We start from the raw sequence: 13,682 nt of genomic DNA, 5'->3' as shown, positions 1-13,682 counted from the left end.
TAACATGCACAAAGATAGTTTCAAATTTATCTTTGAACTTTATAAAATTAATTGAAGAATTAACATCAATGGATGCTCAAACAAATAGCATAGGAACTTTGGTTACAAATTTCTTTCCATATTAGGTACTTCTGTAAAATTATATCTGGTCACTGACTGTACAATATAGGAAAATTTTTTTTTTTTATCTTAGAGGCAATTTAGAAGCAATTGATGACATTGCACTGATCATGAAACTGCGTGTGGCTTTAGAAAATCCTAATAAGCTCTCGCGTGGCAATCCTTGACGCACCGCCGTGATGCCCAGGGAAGACAGGGCGACCTGGAAGTCCAACTGCTTCCTTAAGATCATCCAACTTTTGGATGGTTACCCAAAATGCTTCATTGTGGGAGCAGACAATGTGAGCTCCAAGCAGATGCAGCAGATCAGCATGTCCTTCCTCGGGAAGGCCATGGTGCTGATGGGCAAAAACGCCATGATGCGCAAAACCATCAGAGGCCACCTGGAGAACAACCCAGGTCTGGAGAAACTGCTGCCTCACATCTGGGGAATGTGTTCACCAAGGAGGACCTCACTGAGATTAGGGACATGCTGCTGGCCAATAAGGTGCAGGCTGCTGCTCGAGCTGGTGCCATCGCCCCGTGTAAGGTCACTGTGCCCGCTCAGAACACTGGTCCGGGACCTGAGAAGACCTCGTTCTTCCAGACTTTTGGCATCACCACTAAAATCTCCAGAAGCACCACTGAAATTCTCGTGATGTGCAGCTAATGAAAACTGGAGACAAAGTGGGAGCTGGTGAGTCCACGCTGCTGAACATGCTGAGCTTCGCTCCCTTCTCCTTCCAGCTGGTCATCCAGCAGGTGTTTGGCAACGGCAGCATCTATAACCCGGAAGTGCTTGACGTCACAGAGCAGACTGCACACCCTCGCTTCCTAGAGGGTGTCCGAAATGTTGCCAGCGTTTCTCGGCAAACTGGTTACCCAGCTGTTGCCTCAGTGCCACACCATCATCATCAAGGGATACCAGCGGGTCCTGGCTTTGTCTGTGGAGATCGATTACACCTTCCTATCTGCTGAGAAGGTCAAGGCCTTCTTGGCTGACCCATCTGCCTTTGCGGCTGCTCTCCTTGTGCGGGAGATGGAATTTGGTCTCTTTGACTAATCACCTCCCAAAGCAGCCAGTTCAGCTAGCTTATTTTGAAAAAACATGGAAATAAAGGTTTACTTATCTTTTAAAAAAAATGCCCTATTAGGAATCATAATAGTCAAAAATTAAAAAAAAAAGTTGAGTATCTGAGGAATTACTGCTAAAGGGTTTCAATGCTTCTAAGATTCATTTTGCTGAAACCACAAACAGAGGAACAAATCATGGCAACCGTACTAAGGGCAAGCCTATGAAGTAGAGCAGCAAGCTGCCGTGCTAAAAAAAGCAAACCTACTCTCCCTGCAGCCAGAAAGCTGCCTCAGGCTGCTCAAGTTTCCAGTATCTTCTAATGCAAATGTGTAAAGGAGCTGACTTTAATTTGCTTTTTTTTTTGCCATCAATTAATGCATCTTACAAAAGGAACAGAAAGACTGTGGTGGGTCTAGAGCAACTGAGGAAGAGTGGGGGGTATGGAGCCAGGCTTTGAAGATTCCCTTCCAGGGAGATGAACCAAGGATTTCAGCCACTGACTTAGCATAACTCTTGGGTTTGGTATGAAATGATGAAAGAAGGCAAAAAAAGAGCTCTCTTTAAACTTTTAACAGGTATTCCAAGCTCAATGACTCACTTTCATCTGTGTAGCTTCAGAGTTGGTAGGGTGGGAACTGAGTGGTTTGAAAATAGATCTCTTCAACTAAAATTAGTCCCTGATAAGGGTGCTCAGAAACACTGGCCTACATTTTGCAGGGCTATTGTTCTTGTACTTTTGCCTGTGTTTATGTAGTTTATATTCAAGCAACTTAAATATCCATTTTCTGTGAGTGACCATGACTTTAGAAATCATAGACTATTTTAATGAAACAAGGACAATGAGCCTATTGATGCTGTTGTAAAGTGCAAGTGTGTACAGTTAAGTGAGATGAAATCTGAGATCTGAGCATTAATTGCTGGCAATCTTTTCTTAACATTAACATTTAGTTCATGTAATACAAATGCCTGTTAGCATCTTTTTGACATAAAATGAGGGAACAGATTCGTTAAAGTTAACTTAGGAATGTGTCCCAATAGCTTTACCAGCATCTTTAAATAAAAGACAGTCAGGTTGAAAAGAAGCCATTGTTTAGAAAAGAAATAGTCTTTTAAACCTCTGTAGTATAAATTATTATTCCTAGTACTGTCTAAACACACACAAAAAATTCTTTATTCAATGTCAAATTTCAAAAAGCTTCAAATAAAGAGTGTGTATACTATTATACATATTTTCCCTACCCCCTGTTTCTTTTTATTTTTATTTGAGAAAGTCTGGCTATCATTTCTTTTTTTCACTTTTAAATAATAAATAAATATAATTCTGCAATGCTATTTGTACTTTCAATAAAACATTATAAAATTGGTGGTAACATTCTTTTTTTCTGTTTTTCATTTGCTGAAAATATATTTTTATATACTGTATATTACAGTTTCCCATCCCCCAACTTCATCAAGATCTTTTCTGTCTCCCCCTCCATCCAAATCACACCCTTTCACTCTCTCCTTAGGGCAAAAAAAAAAAAATAGAAAGCTAAAGAATAATGATGAAATAAGATAAGGCAATACCAAGCAAATAAGAATAAGACAAAACAAACAGAAGAAAATGAGTCAAAGAAAAAAGCATAAGAGACACATACAGATACATAAAATTCATACACACTGGAATTCCATAAAAACACAAAACCTGAAGCCATAAATATATGCAAAGGACTTTGAAAGAAAGAGAGAAAAAAAGAAGGAAGGAAGGAAGGAAGGAAGAAAAGAAGGAACGAAGGAACGAAGGAAGGAAGAAAAAATTTTAAAAAAGAAATAATACTCTGATAAAGCAAAGGAAAGGCTAGTGAGTTCCTTTTGTGTTGGTCATCTATTGCTGAGAATGCAGTCTGCCCTTAAGAACCATATGATTCTCCAGTGAGGCTCCATGGGAGGAAATTAATTTTTTGTTTGCAAGTGGTTTCCAAATTGAGATATCTTCTAGGTTAAGGATGCAGTTTGTGTCTTCTTCTAGCCCCAGGACTCCCATTTAGTACAGACTTTTGCAGGCCCTGTGGATGTTGCCAAAGCCTCTGAGTTCATATGTGTATAGGTCCTGCTATGTTTAGAACACCTTATTTTCTTGCTGTCCTCCATGCCCTGTGGCTCTTACAATCTTTCTGCCTTGTCTTCCACAGGATTCCCTGATCCCTGAAGGAAGGGAATTTATGGAGACATTCCACTTAGGTCTGAGTGTTCCAAAGCCTCTCTTTGATCATTGGCTCTGAGTCTCTGTATTTCTTCCCATCTACTACAGGATGAAGCGCATCTGATGATGGCTGAGGAAGGAAGTGATCTGTGTGTATAGCACAGTGTGCTTAGGAGTCATTTTTATTGCTATGTTCCTTTAGCAGAACAGTAATATTGGTTTTACCCAAGTGTCCTGGTCTATCTGGTCTGAAGTGCTTTACTTGAGCAGTGTTAGGCATGGGTTTCATCTCATGGAGTGTGAGTTAGATATTGGTAAATGACTCCCACAAGTTCTGTGCCACTATTTGCATCAGAGTGTAAATAGTGCCATTTGGTAGTATAATATGACCAGGTAGATCATCACAGAGGCCCTGAGTCTTTGCAGGTGGGTTGGTGTTTACCTTCCTCTTTCAGTAGCATGCACAGTACCTTACTGTACCAAAAACTCTATCATATAGGGGTGAAGGGGTCAGGTTGCCATGAACTGTACTTCTCTCTGTTCAAAATGAGTTGTGTAGTGTTGCCCTTAGCCATAGGGTCTTGGTGTCACTTTGTAGAGAGCAAGCAATCACCTTGGCAATAGCCTGGGTTTGAGGGTTCTAATGGAACCCTTTTAGCCAACAACTCACATAGATGTAACCCATTTACATTGTTGGAAGCTTCATTTGGTGATGAGTGATTTCTAGTTGGGGCACTGTCTACCCCATTATTTGACAATGTCATCAACATCCCCTTAATGTATGGGATATATTTAAAGAAGCATTTATTGAATTAGGTTTTAATATTATCCCCCCCAAATGTCACTCAGCTTTAGCTGTCTCTCTCCATATTCCCTCCCTTGCCCCCTCTTCCACCTGTCTTCTATTGATCTTCTCATTAATTCCCACATCCATCCATTTATTCTATTTACCTTCCTAGGAAAATCCATCCTTCTCCCTGACTCCAATCCCATACTCTATACCTAACCTCTGTGTTTCTATGGATTGTCATTTGCTTATTTTTGACTTAGCAGCCGCATATAAGTGAAGATATATTTGTCTTTTCTTTCTGCGTCTGAGTAACCTCACTCAGGTTGATTTATTTTCTAGATTCATTCCTTTATATGCAAATTTCATTGTTTTGTTTTTTTAACGAGAGTAATGATAGTATTCCATTGTCTAAATGTATCAAAAATTTTTCGTTCATATGTTGACAGGCATCTTGGTTATTTCTGATCTCTTGCTTTTTCTGAATACAGCAGCAATGGACATGATTGAGCAGTGTCTCTGTGGAAGGATGAAATAAATTTGGGGTATATGGCAAGAGAGATGTAGCTAGATCTTGAGGTAGATCTATTCCCAGCTTCCTGAGAAACACTGATTTTCATAATGGCTATATAATTTTTCACTCCCAAAAGCAATGGGTGAGTGCTCCCCTTACTCCTTATCCTCCCCTGCATGAGCTGTCATCTGTTTTACCGATCTTAGCCATTCAGACAGGTGTAAGATGGAATCTCAAAGTAGTTTTGATCTGCATTTCTCTGATGGCTAAGGATATGAAATATTTAAGTATTTCTCAGCCATTTGAGTTTTATCTTTTGCAAATTCTTTGTTTAAATATTCTCCCATTTTTAAACTGGATTATTTGGGGTTTTTCTCTTTTTGATGTTCAGTTTTTTTAAGTTCTTTGTATATTTTAGATATTAGCCCACAATTGCATGGGTAACTGGTAAAAATAATTTTTCATTTTGTAGGGTACGGCTTTACCGAATTGATGTTATCCATTTCCCTTCAGACATTTGCCAGTTTTATAAGGTTCCACAAGATAATTGTTGTTCTTAGTGCCTGTGCTCAGAGAAAATGACTCAGGATCACACAGTGAATCAGGAAGAGCAGAACTCTGCCACTAGAGACAGATCTAGATGATCGAAAAGCAACCTAGATTCTTTTCATACTTTGTAACCCCCCTCATCACCACCCTCGCCCTGCTGCTCCTATTTATTTATTTTTCTTACATATTCTACTTCCAAGGAACACATCATAGACAAGTTGGCAGGATATTTTATATCTCAGCCTCCTGACAGTAGGGAAGACAGCCAGCATTTGGCTATAGTTCATTAACTTGTCACCTTTCCCTTTCAGTCTATTTTCAGGCTTTATTTCTCAGCTGTTGCCCACCGCAGCCTCTTCAATATACCTTACCTATACGTTTTCCTTGCCAATGCAATAGTAACCGCACCTTGCCCTGAGTCCATTTTGTCTTTTATTTTGGGCCTTGTTGGCTGTTTAAATTTTCTTTTTCCTTAACATTCATACCCTAAATAACTCATATATGACTACATAAACTTCTATCCGTGACCTTTTACTTCCTAAAAATAATAGAATGTATGGGAGGTAAGTACCAATTCAAAATTAATTAAGTAATTAAAATTCAGTAACTCAAACCAGTGACCTAACAGTAACTACAAGTCCCAACACAAAACACTAATAATATAAAAAGCCAGGTAACATAAATTTTGCTAATCACAGTAATGGCCTCCAGTGAAAGAAAATGATAATAAAAACTACTAGACAACGAAATCAAAAAGTACACTCACAAGACAATCAAAGAAAAAAGAGGAAGCTATGAATCCAAATATTAGCATCAAGATTTGACTCCAGCTTAGGCCCACAGACCAACTGAAATTTCTGTCTTACACTGGCTTCAGTGGAAGCTGCAGACCCAATGTGAAGACCAGATCAGGTTCTGGGTAGGGACCACAGACATGAGGAGAGTTCCACAAATCACAGTCCCAGGAAGGACATACTAGCTGACACAGGGTAATATCTGACCCTCAGTCAAGACCCATCAAAAAGCCTCTGACTGAGTCCAGGGGAGGAAAAGAACACCCTAACCCAATTGGCTAACATTGCAAAATCAATTACAGAAAGAAGAAACTGGCCCTTGAATTTTTAATTAGAAAAATACAAAAGAATGAAAGAAAAAACCTAATTTCAGGTTTGCAAATCCAGCAGAAAAACAGAAAAGACACTAAAAACCAAGACATGTCTCTTACACAAATCACTAGTCTTATTAAATGATACCTAATACAAATGAACTTAAGAACTACCAGAAAAAGATTCAAAAGATGATTATAAGTATAGTCAATTCAAATAACCCCTGGAGACACTGCCTGATAACGGAAACAGAGGTTCATGACACACAAAAAGCAAACCCAAGATATGAAAATGGAGATATAATTGCTAAAGAAAAACCCAAACTGGAATGATGCTGGAAATGAAAAGCTCAATAAGTCAAAAGAACCCTTCGTGGACAGCCTCAACAGGAAAGTGGGTCATGTAGAAAACAGAGAATCAGGGATGGAAGACAAGGTAGGTATGGGAATCAGATCACTCAGCAAAGGTCAATTATGAATTTAAAGAGAAATAGGAACAGAAAGTGGAGAGCTCTGGAACACTGTCAAAAGATGTTTTGATCTATGAGCAAAGAAGGAGAATAGTGAAGGCATACGGAATATTCACAATAAGATCTTGCAAGAAAAAATTTCCAAACATACAGAAAGAGATGTCCATCCAGGCATAAGGGTCCTACAGAACTCCAAATAGACAAGACCAGAAAAGAAACTCCCCATGACGTGTTAAGGTCAAAACATTTAAACACAGCATAAAGAAAGAGTATTGAAAGCTGAAAGGGACAAAGGTCGAGTCACCTACAAAAGGAGGCTCCACAGAAGCATTCACTTATTGTCAGAAACTTTTCCCCCTTCTTATTGAAAATAGATCTTTTTCCTTACATGTTAGATCCTGAATATGGTTTCCCCTTCCTCTACTTCTCTAGTTTCTCTCCTCCCATCCAGGTCCACTCGCTTTCTGTCACTCATTAGAAGACAAACAAGCTTGTAAGAGATAATAATGAAATAAAACAAAGGAAAAACAAAACTAACACTTTGTTAAGGACAAAACAAACAAATAGTAGGAAAACTGCCCAAGAAACAGATAAAGACACAGAGACCCACTTGTTCCCACACTCAGAAATTTCAATAAAAAAACAAAAATGGACAAAGTAAAATGTTTGAAAACTCTGGAATTTTAATTATAATAGACATTCAGTAATTTTAATGGAATTAAGTACTCATTTCCACAAACACTTGAGAATCTAGTTTTAAATCAGTATGAAGGGAACAAACAAAGTGAGAAAATCATGGACTGAGACTGGGAAGTGGTTTCTGCATAAAAATAAATCACTTGTGTATTTATGTTGTAGATGTAAATGTAGACATTGGCTAGACATTTGTGTTGTTTCTTGCCTTGACTGGAATAAGAGCTAACTGTAAATTTTTATGAATTTACTTATTTTACTGAAATAAATCACATTTTATTCTTTAGAAAAAGTGCAATAAGTCTCAGCATCTGTTCTGATACTCTGCAGGGTAAAGCCTTTCAGAGGCCTTCTGTGGTAGGCTCCTGTCCTGTTCTCTGTTTTTTCCCTCTTCTGATGTGCATCCTCTTTGCCTTTCTGAATAGGGATTGAGCATCTTATCCAGAGTCCTCCTTCTTGATTAGTTCCTTTAGGTGTACAGATTTTAGTAGGTTTATCCTATATTATGTCTAGTATCCATTTATAAGTGAGTATATACCCTGTGTGTCTTTCTGCTCCTGGGATACCTCACTTAGGATGATCTTTCCCAGTTCCCACCATTTGCCTGCAAATTTCATGATTTCCTTGTTTTTTAATGGTGAGTAGTATTCCATTGTGTAGACATACCACAATTTCTGTATCCATTCCTCAACTGAGGGGCATCTGGGTTGTTTCCAGTTTCTGGCTATTATGAATAAAGCTGCTACAAACATGGCTGAGCAAATGTCCTTGTTGTATACTTGAACATCTTTTGGATATATGCTTAGGAGTGGTATAGCTGGATCTTGAGGAAGTGCTATTCCTAATTGTCAGAGAAAGCACCAGATTGATTTCCGAAGTGGTTGTACCAGTTTACATTCGCACCAGCAATGGAGGAGGGTTTCCCTTTCTCCACAACCTCTCCAGCATGTGTTGTCACTTGAGTTTTTGATCTAAGCCATTCTGATAGGTGTAAGGTGAAATCTCAGTGTGGTGAGACTTACAGCCAAACTTCTCATGAAAGAAGAGAGCAATAATAAGACCTGGAGGGGACAGGAGCTGCACAGGAGAGCCACTAGAATCAAAAAATCAGGGCACAGGGGTCTTTTCTGAGAAATACTTCAACCATGGATCATTCATGGAGATAATCTAGAACCCCTGCACAGATGTAGCCCATGGCAGTTCAGTGTCCAAGTGGATTCCACAATAATGGGAACAGGGACTGTCTCTGACATGAATTGATAGGCCTTCTCTTTGATCACCAACCCCTGAGGGGGGAGCAACCTTATCAGGAAAGACAATGCAGCCACTCTTGATGAGACCTGATAGACTAGGATCAGAAGGAAGGAGAGGAGGACTTCCTCTATCAGTGGACTTAGGGAGGGACAAGAGGTGGAGAAGGAGAAAGGAAGTTGGGATTGGGATGGGAGGAGGGAGGGAGCTACGGGGGAGGGGATATAATGTGAATAAACTGTAATTAATAAAAATTTAAGAAAATAAAGTTAAAAAAACAAAAGTGGAAGCAATAATATATAAACAAAGGATTTGTAGGATAAACAGAGAAATAGAGAGAGGAGAGAGACAGAAAGATAGAAAGAGAGAGAGAAAAGAAACAAAATAAAAATAAGAAAAAATGAAATAAATTTAAAAACCTGACATTAGGAGATAGAGAACCTCAAAAGACTTTTTTAAGTTCATTTTCTCTTGGCTATCAACTGCTGGGAATACAGACTAGTAAGGGGACCAGGACCTGTCTCTGACATGAACTTTATTGCCCTCTCTTCAGTCACCTCCCCTGGCAAGGTGGCCTTCCCAAGCCACAGAGGATGTAGGCAGTCCTGAAGAGACTTTAGTCTGGAGTCAGTTGGTAAATGAGGAGAGCACCACCATTTCCATCTGCCCATAGCTTGTTAACTCTCATCAGGACTGCCTGGATCCTTTTCCAGGACTGATGGCAATAGTGGAGAACTCCCCCTTTCAGTGGACTAGGGGAAGGGGATAAAGGAAGAGGGAGAGAGAGGGGGGCTGGGAGAATTGAGGGAGGGGGCTTCAATCAGGATATATAACGAATAAATTGTGAAGAAAAATATTAAAATTAAAATTTTTAAAAAGGAGAGCTTCCACTTTCTGAGGACTAGGGGATGTGGATGGGGGGAAGAGGGAGGGAGGGTAGGACCAGCAAGAGATAAGGAAGGGGCTCTGATATGAAATTAATGAATTAATTTTAAAAAGAGAGCAGTTTGAGGCCCACGTGTTAAAAAAAAACTAAATTTTTATTTGCAAATGCTTATCAATTGGAGATTACTTTTCTGGGTTAGAGATATGGACAAGTGTCTACCTCTCCTTTCAGCTCAAGGACTCCCTCCCTGTGGTACAGACAGTTGCTGTCCCTGTGCATACTGCCTCAGTTTCTGTGAGCCCACATGTGTCGATCATGTTGATTTAGAGGGCCTTGTTTCCTTGATGTCCTCCATTCCCTCCGGCTCTTACATTTATTCCACCATCTTTCCCAAAATGTTCTTTGAGCCATGACAGGAAGGATTTGAGAGACTCAGCCACTTATTACGGAGTGTTCTAAGGTCTCTCGGCATAATGTTGAGTTTGTCTGTATCCGTTCCCATCTGCTGCAAGAGGAAGCATCTCTGATGATGGACGAGCAAGTCATTGATCTGTGAATGTAGCAGAATGTTGTTAGGGATCATGTTGTTGTTTCATTCTTTCTATAGAAAAGTAGTATTTGGCTTTATTCTAGGTCCCTGGGCTACCTAGTCTCCGGGCCTTGATTATCCACGCAGCACTAGGTATGAGTCCTACCCATGGTCCCTGATTGTAGTCAGGTATTGGTTTATTACTCTCACCAGCTTTGTGCCACTCTTGCACTAGCATACCTTTCAGGCAGGAAGCCATAGTAAGTTGAAGGGTTTGTAGCTGGTTTGGTGTTGACCTTTCTCCTTTGGTAGCATGCAGAGTACCTCCCCATATCATGAACACTAGTCCATAGGGATGAAATTTCTATGTATGAACCATCTCGACTTCTCCATCTTCAAGTAGTTTTATATGCAATGTCTTCAGCAATAGGGCCGTGCTGTCCATTTGTGGAGAATAACCTATAGTCTTGGCAACAACCTGGGATATTTCTGGATTCCTGTGGAACCCCTTTAGCCAACAACTCAATTTTATGTAACCCACTCCTAATACTAGAACCTTCATGTGTTGACAAAAGATGTCCAATTGGGGCTCTGTCTCCCCTATTATTTGGTGATTTCAATTAGATTACATTCACATATGTACACATTTTAGGAAACTTCTACTGTATTAAGTTTCCATACTATCCCTCAACTGGCCTTTGATTTTAGCTGTCTCTTCTTGAATTTCATTCTTCATCCTTCTCTTCCCTCCCCCACCCTTCCTTTATCCACTTGATCCTCCTTTTCCAGTCCCTCCCACCCTGTCTGCCTTTAACTATCTATTCCAGTCATTCTCATCCTTCCTAATGCTGTGACCTTTAATACAGTTCTTCATGTTGCCGTAAGCCGAATCATAACGTAAATGCAGGATATCTGATATGTAACCTCTGTGAGTGGACTCCACCCCCCCAGAGGTTGAGAACCATTGATCTATTTTGTTTTCCTGAAGAGGCATATTTGTGCCCCTTAGTCTCTTATTCAATATCTAACCCCTATGGTTCTACAGACTGTAGCTTGGTTATCACTGAGTTAGAAGCTAATATAACAAATTTAACCTATTTGTCTTTTTGGGTATGTGTTACCTCACTCAGTATTTTTTATAATTCCATTTATCTGCAAATTTGATTTTTAAACAATTGAATAAAGCCATAGTATGTGAAAACATGTATTCAAAGTTCTGAAAGACAATTGTTGACCCAAATTATTATACTTAGAAAATTATCTACGGAAATTAAAAAAGAAATAAATACTTTCATGACAAAAATATATAAAGCAATTTATTTCCACTAAGCCATCTCTCTCTCTCTGGATACTGAAAGAATATTTAATTCTGAAGACATCGAATAAGTGAAAGGGCATAAAAATTCCAAAGGGATCTAAAAACACCACAGGAACAAACAAAAAGATAGAAATAAATGCATATTATCCAATAATAATAATAATATTAATTACCTCATTTTCTCAATAAAGAGAAATAAATAGAAAATTGGATAAGAAAACATGTTATATAATTTTTTCTGCCTCCAACTAATATACCTTACTATCAAAGATGGACAAATCCTCAGAGTAAATGTAGTTCAAATAACTAGAACCAAAATCAAGCAGGTATAGCTAGTATAATATCTGACAAAAATAGACTTCAAAACAAAACTAGATAAGAGTGATAAAGATGGTTGCTTCAAACTCATTAAAGAAATAATCAATCAAGAAGATAGTATAATCCTAAACATATGTACATAGTCACCCACACATATGTTTTGTGTGAATACATGGGCACCAAATTTCATATCAGAAATACTATTAAAGCTAAAGTCCACAGATTTACCCCAACAGAATGATAGTGAATGATTTCAAAAGTCCACTCTCACCAATAGAAAGTCCTCTAGAAAAAACATAAGCAAAAAAAATACTGGAGTTAACATCATAAGTCAAATGGACTTAACAGGCTTCTACACAACATTATACTAAATAACTGAGTGTATATTATTCTAATTAGCCCATAGAAGTTTTCCCAAAATCAACCAATCATTATGTTAGAACACAAAGCAACATTGAAATAGCATCTTGCATTCTATCTGACACAGTGAAATAAAAGTTGGCATCAACAGAAGTAGAAACTACACAAAGTAAACGAATTCATGGAAATTAAAAAACACACTAGCAAATAATGTCAGTGGGTAAAAGAAGAAATCAAGGAGAAAATTTAAAGTTCTACAGTTCAGTGAGCACAGAAACAATACAAGACGTTAAAATTTATGAGACACTTTGAAAGCAGTCATAAAAGTTTACAGCACTAAGTGTCTGCATCAAAATATTTGAGATAACTCAATAACTTAATGTTGCATCTGAATACATTAGAAAAATAAGAACAAACAACACTCCAAAACAGTAGATAGAAAGAACCAAATGCAGGGCTGAAATTAATATAGTAGAAATGGAAGAAACCAGACAAAGGATCAACACAATGAAAGGTTGCATCTATAAAAAGACTGACAAACCTTTAATCAAATTAATCCACAGAAAGAAAGAATGCCAAATCAACAAAAGTAGAGATGAGAAGAAAAAACAGTAAAACAAATACTGAAGAAATGCAGAGAATCATAATGTCATATTTTTTAAATTTATATTCTACTAAACTGAACTCTTTTGGGGCTTCAGAGAGGAGTGAGAATGCCAAGATATTGTAGAAAGTAATAATAAAGTTATAATAACACTAAGCACAAAATAACACTAAGATAAGTTAAAAAAAAAAAAGCTGAGTGCTAGTGTCAGTTACCAGCATTTCAATAATTTGTTAAATGTGTCCCAGAGAACTCTAAAACAATGCACGCTATGGTGGTAAGACCCAATTGCTGAGGAAAACAGACACATTGGTCATAGGATGTGGAGAAATCAAGTTGTTGTAACCAGAAAGTGTCCTCCCTGCTGGCTATCTTTTTTGGTACTGAAAGATGATATGCATGTTTCTGGGAGGTGAGGTTGGGTGGTGGTCATCCACAGTCTTTACCTATTAATCCTGTGAACTGCAATAATGACTCTCGTGACAAGATAATCTCATTAGTGCAAATGTGACCATGACTGCTGTAAGGATAAACAACCATTTTTTTCTGTTTGGGCTTAAGCTCCATTCTACAGAAAGAAACCCATTCCTGGTACTATAAATATGCATGCAAAGTCATGTTTGGGGAGCTTACAAGCCTCGAGCATGAATGTAGTGCCATTATTTTGCTAACTGGACATAGTTGCAAAGTGGTTCCTAAATTCAGGTCTTTATACCCACAGTTTAGTGCAGCTCTCATACACATTAGAGGGGATTCTTTGTGCATGAACAACAACAACAACAACAACACACCAAGATGACTTGAGTAGAAGATTCACTCTATGATGTAATTATATATGTTATTAAAATATAAGATTTGCTTTTTAAACTGTACAGTGGAAGGTAGTTAATGCAGAAACTCACAGTTGGTCAAAGTGCAGAGAGTAAGTATCAGTGAAGTACT

The 13,682-nt window shown here is 38.3% G+C and overlaps 1 long non-coding RNA gene and 1 pseudogene across 1 annotated transcript in view; one reads left to right on the top strand and one right to left on the bottom strand.

Annotated features, from left to right (window-relative positions):
- Positions 1-276: 276 nt before the first annotated feature.
- On the top strand, positions 277-1,162 carry LOC110540442 (large ribosomal subunit protein uL10-like; annotated as a pseudogene).
- An 8,636-nt stretch (positions 1,163-9,798) lies between these two features.
- The window catches only part of LOC132654509 (uncharacterized), a 33,277-nt gene continuing 29,393 nt past the window's right edge, over positions 9,799-13,682 (bottom strand). Inside the window, exon 3 of the long non-coding RNA XR_009592144.1 lies at positions 9,799-10,161. This is a non-coding gene — a long non-coding RNA (uncharacterized LOC132654509). The remainder of the gene's footprint in view (positions 10,162-13,682) is intronic.

Source organism: Meriones unguiculatus, chromosome 6 (genome assembly GCF_030254825.1).
Source record: "Meriones unguiculatus strain TT.TT164.6M chromosome 6, Bangor_MerUng_6.1, whole genome shotgun sequence".
Taxonomy (NCBI): Eukaryota; Metazoa; Chordata; class Mammalia; order Rodentia; family Muridae; genus Meriones; species Meriones unguiculatus.
This window is presented reverse-complemented; position numbering and strand designations above follow the sequence as displayed.